Source organism: Gopherus evgoodei, unplaced genomic scaffold, assembly GCF_007399415.2.
Source record: "Gopherus evgoodei ecotype Sinaloan lineage unplaced genomic scaffold, rGopEvg1_v1.p scaffold_43_arrow_ctg1, whole genome shotgun sequence".
NCBI classification, from domain to species: domain Eukaryota; kingdom Metazoa; phylum Chordata; order Testudines; family Testudinidae; genus Gopherus; species Gopherus evgoodei.
The window spans coordinates 1,184,861-1,195,023 of record NW_022060064.1 but is presented as its reverse complement, the minus strand read 5'-3'; the positions used below and the strand labels follow the sequence as shown (position 1 = coordinate 1,195,023).

The window sequence follows — 10,163 nt, the reverse complement described above, 5'->3', positions numbered from 1 at the left end:
GAGCAGAGGAGCCTGAAAGCCATAAAGAGACCAAGGCACCACTGGGAGTTGAACCCAGGATCTCCTGTTTACTAGACAGGTGCTTTAGCCAGCTAAGCAATGGTGCCTACTTCAAGAAACTGCTTTCAACTGTTCCACTTGATGGTCCAGGACAACGCCTGCAAATTCCAAAGTACCGACATTCCCCATTTCCCTCCAGACATACAGACCTTGAGGTGTCTGCCTCTCTGTGCACAGAAAGCCACAGCTGAGTTGACAGAGGGCTTCTAACATGTGCTTCTCCCACCAGTCACTGTCATCCTTTAGTGGTTAGTGCTCTGCATTTCAGTTGCAGTAACCTCAGCTCAATTCTGAGTCATGATAACCTTTCCATCAGCTCCAGACTTCTCATTTGCTACTTTCCAAGTGTGGTGGGGCAGATGCCCCACACAGGCAGGAGAAAAGATAAGGCAGCCTTGGAGAGGCTGTGCAGAACCCAACCAATCAGGAAAGGACCTATTGGGAGAGCCACTCAAGAGATGGCTTGTTGGAGTAGCCCATATAATTCCCAGGATGGCCAGCAGGAGGCACTGCAGTGGTGAGGCATGCTCCATTACACCAAGACTTAGCTGCAAGGCAGGCTCTCTCTATCTTGAACAAGCACTTAGAAGGATTATGCTGACAGATCTTTCCTTTTTATGACAAGAGATGCAAAAAAGGAGCCAATAGAGACATTAGGTTCAGTAAGGAACAACTGAGAGGCCAAGCCAAGATCTCCTGGTTAGTAGGAAGGCTCTTCAGCCAGCTGTTTCCAAAGATCACTATCTAGACACCTATTAACAGCCACTGCAGATGTTCACCACAAAACAGACAAAGAGATGCCGAAATAGAGTTCTCCACTGTCTGCAGACATCACGCTAACAGGAGTTCTGTGCATAGAGAGGCCTCTGCTGGTGGAAAGACACTTTGGTAGAGACTCTTCTGACATCAGCCGTGGTCATATAATGGTTAGCACTCTGTGCTGTGGCATCAACATCCACAGATGAAAGTTCAGTTATGGGGACATTTTTCTTGTCTCCACATTTGTCTAGTGGCTCCTTTCAACACTTGTCACCAAAAAGGCCTGGGTCTTTTGCAAGCAATGTACAGCTAAGCAAAGGCAGTCTTCTCCATTTCCTGAAAATATCAACCAGACCATGGGGAGAGGAGACACATTCAGCCAGGGACCACTGGGTACTTGATCCTGAATCACCTCTTTACTCAGCAGATGTCTGTTTGGGAGCTTTCCTTTCACTCCCTCCTCTGGTTCTTGTCACTCAGGCAGAAATCAAGAGACCAGAAATCCAAAGTGCAGACAATGTGATGTTTATTGGGGTTTGTCATAACTATAAAGGAAAAGGTAACAGCCCTCCTGTATACAATACTATAAAATCCCTCCTGGCCAGAGACTGGCCAGACACACCAAAATCCTTTTACCTGTAAAGGGTTGAGAAGCTCAGGTAACCTGGCTGACACCTGATCCAAAGGACCAATAAGGGGACAAGATACTTTCAAATCTTGGTGGGGGGAAGGCTTTGTTTGTGTGCTCTTTGTTTTGGGTGTTGTTCACTCTTGGGACTAAGAGGGACAAGACATCAATCCATGCTCTCCAAATCTCTCTCAACCAGTTTCTCATATTTCAAACTTGTAAGTAACAACCAGGCAAGGCGTGTTATTTTTATCGTTGTTTTCTCAACTTGTAAATGTTCCTTTTGCTAAAGAGTTTCTCTCTGTTTGCTGTAACTTTGAACCTAAGGCTAGAGGGGGTTCCTCTGGGCTCTATGAATCTGATTACCCTGTAAAGTTATTTTCCATCCTGATTTTACAGGGATGATTTTTACCTTTCTTTAATTAAAAGCCTTCTTTTTAAGAACCTGATTGATTTTTCCTTGTTTTAAGATCCAAGGGGGTTTAAGCTGGACACACCAGGAACGGGTTGGGGGAAAGGAGGGGGAACGGTTAATTTCTCCTTGTTTTAAGATCCAAGGGTTTGGATCGGTGTTCACCAGGGAATTGGTGGAGGAGTCTCTCAAGGCTACCCAGAGAAGGGTTATAATATTTAGGAGGGAGATATTCTGGGGGGCGAGGTAGACAGAGTTTCCCAAATGACTCATTAACAATTTGAGTGGTGGCAGCAACCAGATCTAAGCTGGTAATTAAGCTTAGGGGTTCTCATGCAGGGCCCCAAATCTGTACCCTAAGGTTCAGAGTGGGGAAGGAACCTTGACAGGGTTAGTTTCAAGCAAGAATATCCATAGCTCCACATGCCTGCAGAGTCTGTTTCCCAGTGTTCTGTTCACAGCCCTGACACCGCAGAGCCTTTATCCATGCCCCCTTTACCCCTCCTCTTTCTTAGCAGCCCCAAATATACCTGCAGTGCATGCCCCTGGTCATGAGTCTGGGGGCTCGGTGCCACCTCTTTTGTATCCCATGGGAGGGGTAAGAAGTGAGATTGTGTAATGGTCAAGGCCAGGCTTTTCTTTGGCTTTTAGTGGCTTTTATTCCCCCCGCCCCATCCCCATCCTTGCCCCTCCCAACTGGTTGCTTTACCTTGGTTTGAGAGAGGAGCCAGGCAGCCTTCTGGTGTATGCTCGTATATTACACTCCCCCCGCACCTAGTAACACTTCAGCTCTATCGCTTCACTTTTCCATTATACTAACAAGCCCATCTGGCTTTGTTCTTTGTTCACACATATTAGTAAGGATATAAGAGTATCAAAAATCAAACGCAAAATTATATTTTAGGCTAACAAACAGGCCTATATACTAACAGGACCTTGGCCAGATTAGCCACATTGCCACTCTCTGGGACTTTTCTTCTAACTGTTTCATTTTTGATCTATGACAATTTAAAGGAAGGTGAAAGGAGGGTAACTCCATTTCCTGCAAGACCTGCAGAGATTACACTATCAGGGTCTCTGTGCACAGACATCTCCAGCAAATCACAAGGACGTGCAGCACAGGCTTTTGTGCTGCAGCAATTGCAGTCCAAGCAACTGCCTTGCCAGTGCCATTCACAGCAGCCTTTTCATGAACTCCAGCCTTGTGGTTTGATTTTTTTTCCAGTGCTGCTCTGCAAAGAAGCCTTTCCGTTAACAATGTATTAATTGGATTACCAATGGAGGTCTTGTGTTTTTTCTAGAAAGATACAGGAAAATGTGAGCAGAGGTGGTAATAGAATGATTGATGGAATCATAGGGTTAGAAAGGACCACAAATGTCATCTAGTCTAACCTCCTCTTCTTGGCCTGGTGTTGTTTAACATTTTCATTAACTACCTAGATGTAGGAATAGAGAGCATATTGATCAAATATGCAGATAACTTTGCCTACTATTTCTCTGAGTTGGTTGAAATCCGCCTCTCTGAAGTCCAGTGATCTTGTTTTGCTGTTCTCATATCCTCCTTTCCACAGGATCTTTAATTCTATCAGATCATGATCACTTCTCTCCCAAGTTCCCCACCACCCTCACATTCCCAACTAATTTACCCCTGTTAATCAAAACCAGATCCAAAATGGATAACCCCCTGGTTGTTTCCTCAACTTTATGAATTAGAAAGTTGTCCTCTACGCATGCTAAGAATTTCAGGCCATATTACATTTTGTTGTAATAATCTTCCAACAGATATGTATCCCAGTATATTCCAATATTCTTGTCCCACATACTCATAAAAACTTTGCAATATTTCCACACAAACAGTGAATATATGAAAATATCCAGCAATGTTAATTAGAATGCTCTCAATGTCTACCAGGATAGTATTCCCTGTAATTCAGTATACTTGTGCACGATGTGAGCAGGACATCCAAGGCCTATCACTTCCCTTTTTAAGCTCATCTTCACTTTGGTGTGCAAATGTTCTCTTCCATGTTCGTATCGACCACCAAAGTTTGTCTTTGTATTATCTGCTTCCATGCTTATTCAGAACAGTTGTTATCTCAGCTGCAATAGGTTCTGATGATTCTTCTTTAAATTTGACAAAATCCACAGGTTTAGTGTGCAGACACAAACTGCCTTCATAAGCCTTGAAATTTTGGTTCAAGAGAGGAAGCAATTTCACATATCTGTAATTCAATGCACCAACAGTGATACACATTCAACATTTTTCAGGTTGTCAATTAGTTCATCATTGCCCATAGAGCAAAAGCATTTGCAACTATTCCTTCACACTTTGTCTGTGCACATCTGCATGAGCACTAAAGGCACTTGCTATTCATTTCTGCTTCATAGTCCCTCTGTCTATATCTTGGAACCAAAAGCTTGATCTGAAGTCTTGCTATGAGCGTTGTTCTCATTCTATCAAGCAGAGCTGTGAGATCCAGCAAGCACTTTTGACCTCTTGCAAGGATTTTCTTTAAAAGCATTTGTTTGTGTGCATGTGTGAGAGAGAGAAGATGTTCGTGAGTAGCATGTTTGGCAACTAATATTACAGCACTAAAAACAAAAGAGACATGAAGTTTCATAGTCAGCAGCATTTCCACCAGTGGGGGGACACCCCAATGAATTTCGGATCCATCGCATTAAGCACTCAGCCAAAATTACCTAACATCCAGCTTTTTCACCACCCTTCAGTTGAGTCCCCATAGGAGGGAGCTTCTAGGGATTGGTATTCTTGGCTACAGGTTGAGTCTGGCTTCCTCCAGCCTTTGGATCCACGTAATACATGCTCCCAAAGGGAACCATCTCCTAGAGCTTCTCCGTATACCCGTGGATCTCAGGACAGTGAGAAACATGTAAGTCATCTGTAAGGTGAAAATTTATGTAAAATATGACAATATTTCTCCTTTATTTTCAGTAGAGGGAAGCCTCATTCCTATAAGGCCAAATACTGATATTTCTATGGGTGTCTGCTTATACAGGGAAATTGACAGTTGATATTGAGATCAATTTCTGGGTATCATTTATATAAAGATGTGCTCTTCAATATTCTATCAAATTTATCATATTCAGGAACATAGTATTTGCTCACTTCTATCAATATGTATGCAGAGTGGATATCAGCTACTCTCTGAATTCACGCATGAGCATGGCCCTCCCCTCCTCTTGCCCTGCCCTCGGTTGCTCTGTGGCATTTAAGCCTTCCCTTAGAGCTGTCAGCAACAGATGCCCCTGCTCTAGGGCCCAGAAGAGGAAAGGTGTGCTGGGCTTCAGCCTGGGACTCTCTCTCCCTCCTGCATGTCCCTGACTATTAAGACTGGCCCTGGTACTGCTCCCCTTAAGTGCCATGTGGGCAAGAGGAAGGGCGTGGCAGCTGCAGATACAAGGACCAAACTTGGCATCAGGTGAAGCAGCAAGAAAAACAACCATCAGATGAACCTGCAGGAATCTCTCACCAGGCTGTTAAGTTCTAGGGCCCCAACCTATAGGAGCCAGCCTGGTGAACCAGCCAGACCCAAGCCCTAGCTCTACTAGGCATCAGTGACCCAGCAGGAGGGAAAAAACACCCTGATGCACCTAGGAACAAGGAAATCAAGCACATTGAGCTCCAAGGCTTTACAGCAAACCAACACAGCACCAGGAGGTCCCACTGGGATTTGAACTCAGATGGCAGGAGTCAGAGTCCAGGGGCCTGAACCATTACACCATGGGACCTGCAGCAACTGTCATTTCAGGACTCCTGTGAGACCCTCAGTTAGTTGGTTTGCACTCTGCACTCATTAGAATCATAGAATATCAAGGTTGGAAGGGACCTCAGGAGATCATCTAATCCAACCCTCTGCTCAAAGCAGGACCAATCCCCAGACAGATTTTTGCCCCAGATCCCTAAATGGCACCCTCAAGGACTGAGCTCACAACCCTGGGTTTAGCAGGCCAATGCACAAACCACTGAGCTATCCCTCCCCTTATTGCTTCCCTCTAGCTGCTTCCTCTCTCGGGACTCTCCTCCTGTGTCTCTGCTGCTCTCCTCCCCTAGACATTGAACCCAGCCCTTACTGCTGCCAACATCAACTGGCAGAGGGGCCTATAAATCCTCTTCCTGTGGAGAGACCAATGCAAGTGGTGGGCCATAAGCATCACAGATTTTAACTGTGTGCTTCCTTCCCCATGTCTTTTACTCAGATTATATGGAAGTACACCTGTGGCTGGGGATATGAATTTGTGGGCACAGCATGGTGCAGTGGGTTTCCATGACAGCCTGTAATTCAGCAAGGGGTTTGCAGCTGGGCCTTGGGCTGGAAGCTGTTTTCTCTCCACACAGCAGATGGGGGATGCACTGGGACCAGCTTCTGGTTCTTTTTTTGAACTGGTTTCCCGTGAGGACACACCAGAGATCACTGCAATCTACATAGGGAACAACCACCTGGAAATATTGTCCAGGCCCCAGCTGATTTGGAAAGTTAAACATGATATTCCACAACACAGAACCATGGGGCCAGGTCCCATAGAAAACAAACCGGAGCAGCGAAAGAGAGCACAGAAGAGAAGAGGAGAGATAGGGTAGAAAAAAGTCTCTAGAGAGGGAGCAGCTGGAGAGAACCAAGGAGTGCCGTGGACAACAGAGGCAAGCAGGTTTGTAAAAATTTCAGTGGTGCCCAGAATGCCCAGAGCCCATGCCCCCACACATTCCACTCCATACCTGCCTACGGCTCTGGGAGGGACTTTGGGTGGGGGAAGGAGGTCTGGGGTGCAGACTCTGGGCTGGGGCAAGGGATTGGGGTGCAGGAGGGGTGCAGGCACTGGGAGGGAGTTTGGATGGGGGAGAGGGTCTGAGATGCAGGCTCTGCAATGAAGTTTGGGTGCTGGGTGCAGGCTCTGGGCTGGGACAGGGAATGGGGTTGCAGGAGGGGGTGAGGGGTATAGGCTTTGGGATGGAGTTTGAGTGTAGGCTCTGGGCTGGGGCAAGTGGTGAGGGTGTAGGGTGCAAGCTCGGGGAGGGAGTTTGGGTGCTGGGTGCAGGCTCTGGGCTGGGACGGGCTGGGGGTGCAGGAGGGGTGAGGAGCATGCATTCAATCATTTTATAGGGCAGAGTTTTAAGGCTATTAAGATTTGGGGAACTATTCTAGCATCTTCCTTGTGTAGATTTCGGAGGTCTTCTCATATTCACACCCACTGAGCCACACTGTTATACCCCAATCTAATAGAAAGGTCAGGAGGTCTCCAAGTTCATAAAAAGAAACTAACAGAAAATAGAAAAAGGAACAAAACGTTTCTAAGATTGTAAGGGGTCGGGTCTCTGCACCTCTCGGTCTTTGGTTTCACGTGGATTAGGAACTGTAGCTGCAGTTTAGGAACCATGTAATGGCATAGATGGTCCAGCACGTTGGGCTAGCAGGCTTTTCACGTACAGGGAGACTAAAGCAGGCTGCATAGTCTGTCACCAGAGGGAATCAGTCCTGGGATCCTGGCAGTCAGTCTCTCTGAGGCTATGTCTACACAGGCAGAGTTACAGCGTCGGGAATTACAGTGCCACTCAGAGAGCGCTGAAGGGAAACCGCTATTGTACGTTCACACTGTCAGCTGCGTGTTCACACTTGCAGCGATATTCCGAGCGGTGCACTCAGTATCCCACTAAGCATTTCTTCCTCTGCTGCCGCTAAGAGTTGTGGGAAGGCAGGTCCCAATGCCCCATGATGCATTGCTTTGCAGCCCAGCAATCCCTGCAGGAATGGATCCCGCACTTTTGACCAATATGCTGCTCGTTCTTATTAACAGATCACAAGTGGCAGTGGAGTTATTCCTTAAACTACAAAGGCAAGGGGAGTTCGACATTGATCTCGGCAGGTGTAGTAGCTTTCACACGACATTGCTTGTGTCATTCATGGAGGTGCTGACCACAGCGGAATGCCACTTTTGGGCTCAGGAAACAAGCACTGAGTGGTGGGACCACATCGTCATGCACATCTTGGATGACAAGCAGTGGCTGCAGACCTTTCGGGTGAGGAAAGTCACATTCATGGGACTCTGTGATGAGCTTGTGTCATAAACAGATAGTTAAGGGTTAATGTCTCTTTTACCTGTAAAGGGTTAACAAACAGGGACCCAAACACCTGACCAGAGGACCAATCAGGAAACAAGATACTTTCAAATCTGGGTGGAAGGAAGCCTTTGTTTGTGGGTTTGGGGTTTGTGCGTTGTTCTCTCCGGGTCCTGGACGGGACTAGAGGTGCAACCAGGTTTCTGCCAATCTCCCTGCTACAGTGTTTTATCTATTCAGAATAGTGAGTAAGTACAAAGGCGGTTATAGTCTTTTAACTTGTTTTTCTTATTTGCAGATGTGTACTTGCTAGAAGTAGCTTAAATTGTCTTTCTGCTGGAGAAAGCTTCTTTCTATTGTCTATAAGCTAAAAAACCCTGTATATTTACCATCTTGATTACAGAGACAATTTTTATGTTTTTCCTTCTTTATTAAAGTTTTCCTCTTTTTTAGAATCTAATTGATTTTTTTTGGTTATCTTTTGTAAGACTCCAGGGAAGGGAGTCTGCACTCACCAGGGAATTGGTGGGAAAAAGGAAAGGGAGATGGGAAGAAAAACCTGCTCTCAGCGTTTATCTCTGTATCTCTCTCCGGGGAAGAAGGGAGGGGGAAGGGGTGATTCAAGGAATTGAATCACGGCGGTCTCCTAGTGTAACCAGGGCGGGAAAGAGCTGGGAGAAAGGAGGGGGAAGGAAAATGGTTTATTCCCCTTTGTTTTGAGACTCAAGGAATCTGGGTCTTGGGGGTCCCCAGGGAAGGATTTGGGGGGACCAGGGGGTATCAGGCCCCGGAATTCCTGATTGATGGCAGCGCTACAGAATCTAAGCTGGTAATTAAGCTTAGGGGAATTCATGCTAGTACCCATATTTTGGACGCTAAGGTTCAGATTTGGAATGTAAACTATGACAGCTTGCCACAACCCTGCAGCGCAAGGACACGAAAATGAGAGCTGCCCTGTTATTGGAGAAGTGGGTGGCAATTGCATGGTGGAAGCTGGCTACTCCAGACTGCTACCACTCAGTCACTAACCAGTTTGAGGTTGGAAAGTCGACCATTGGAGATGTGTTGACAAAAGTGTGCAGGACCATTAATTGCATCCTACTCCAAAAGGCTGTGCCTCTGGGCAACGTGTGTGACATTGTGGATGGCTTTTCACAAATGGACTTCCCTAATTGCAGAGGTATGTTAGATGGCACGCATATTCCAATTCTGGCACCATGCCACCTAGTCACGGCGTACAAAATCAGAAGGGGTACTTCTCTATGGTTCTCCAGGCACTTGTGGATCACCGTGGGCATTTCACAGACATTAATGCAGGCTGGCCCAGTAAGGTGCATGACACACACATCTTTCTGAACACTGGCCTGTTCAGGAACCTGGAAGCAGAGACTTTCTTCCTGGAGCAGAAGGTCACTGTAGGGAAAGTCAAAATGCCCATTGTGATCCTGAGAGACCCTGCCTACACCTTAATGCCATGGCTTATGAAGCCATACATGGGGGACCTTGACAGGAACAAGGAGCAGTTCAAGCAGAGGCTGAGCCAGTGCAGAATGACTGTTGAGTGTGCTTTTGGCCATTTATTTGTGAAGGGAACATGTACATGGTTTTACAAAAGGCAGATCGTACCAATCCAACCTGATCTTCTTTGAGAAGGTAACAGATTTTTTTAGACAAAGGAGATGCAGTGGATCTAATTTACCTCAATTTCAGTAAGGCATTTGATATGGTTCCACATGGGGAATTAGCTAAATTGGAAAAGATGGGGATGAATATGAAAATTGAAAGGTGGATAAGGAACTGGTTAAAGGGGAAACTACAATGGGTGGTACTGAAAGGTGAACTGTCAGGCTCGAGGGAGGTTACTAGTCGAGTTCCTCAGGGATCGGTTTGGGGACCAATCTTTTATTACTGACCTTGGCACAAAAAGTGGGAGTGTGCTAATAAAGTTTGCGGATGACACAAAGCTGGGAGATATTGCCAATACAGCGAAGAACTGGGATGTCATACAGGAAGATCTGGATGACCTTGTAAACTGGAGTAATAGTAACAGGATGACATTTAATAGCGAAATGTGCAGGGTCATGCACTTAGGGATTAATAATAAGAATTATTGTTATAAGTTGGGGATGCATCAGTTGGAAGTAACTGAGGAGAAGGACCTCAGAGTATTGGTTGATAACAGAAAGACTATGAGCCGCCAATGTGATATGGCTGTGAAAAAAGCTAATGTG

The 10,163-nt window shown here is 46.0% G+C and overlaps 1 protein-coding gene and 1 non-coding gene across 2 annotated transcripts in view; both read right to left on the bottom strand.

Annotated features, from left to right (window-relative positions):
• The window catches only part of LOC115642642 (zinc finger protein 436-like), a 936,374-nt gene that overhangs the window by 847,944 nt on the left and 78,267 nt on the right, over nucleotides 1-10,163 (bottom strand). The window lies entirely within an intron of this gene.
• TRNAT-AGU lies at nucleotides 34-107 on the bottom strand. Its single transcript has one exon. It is a non-coding gene; the product is annotated as a tRNA-Thr (tRNA).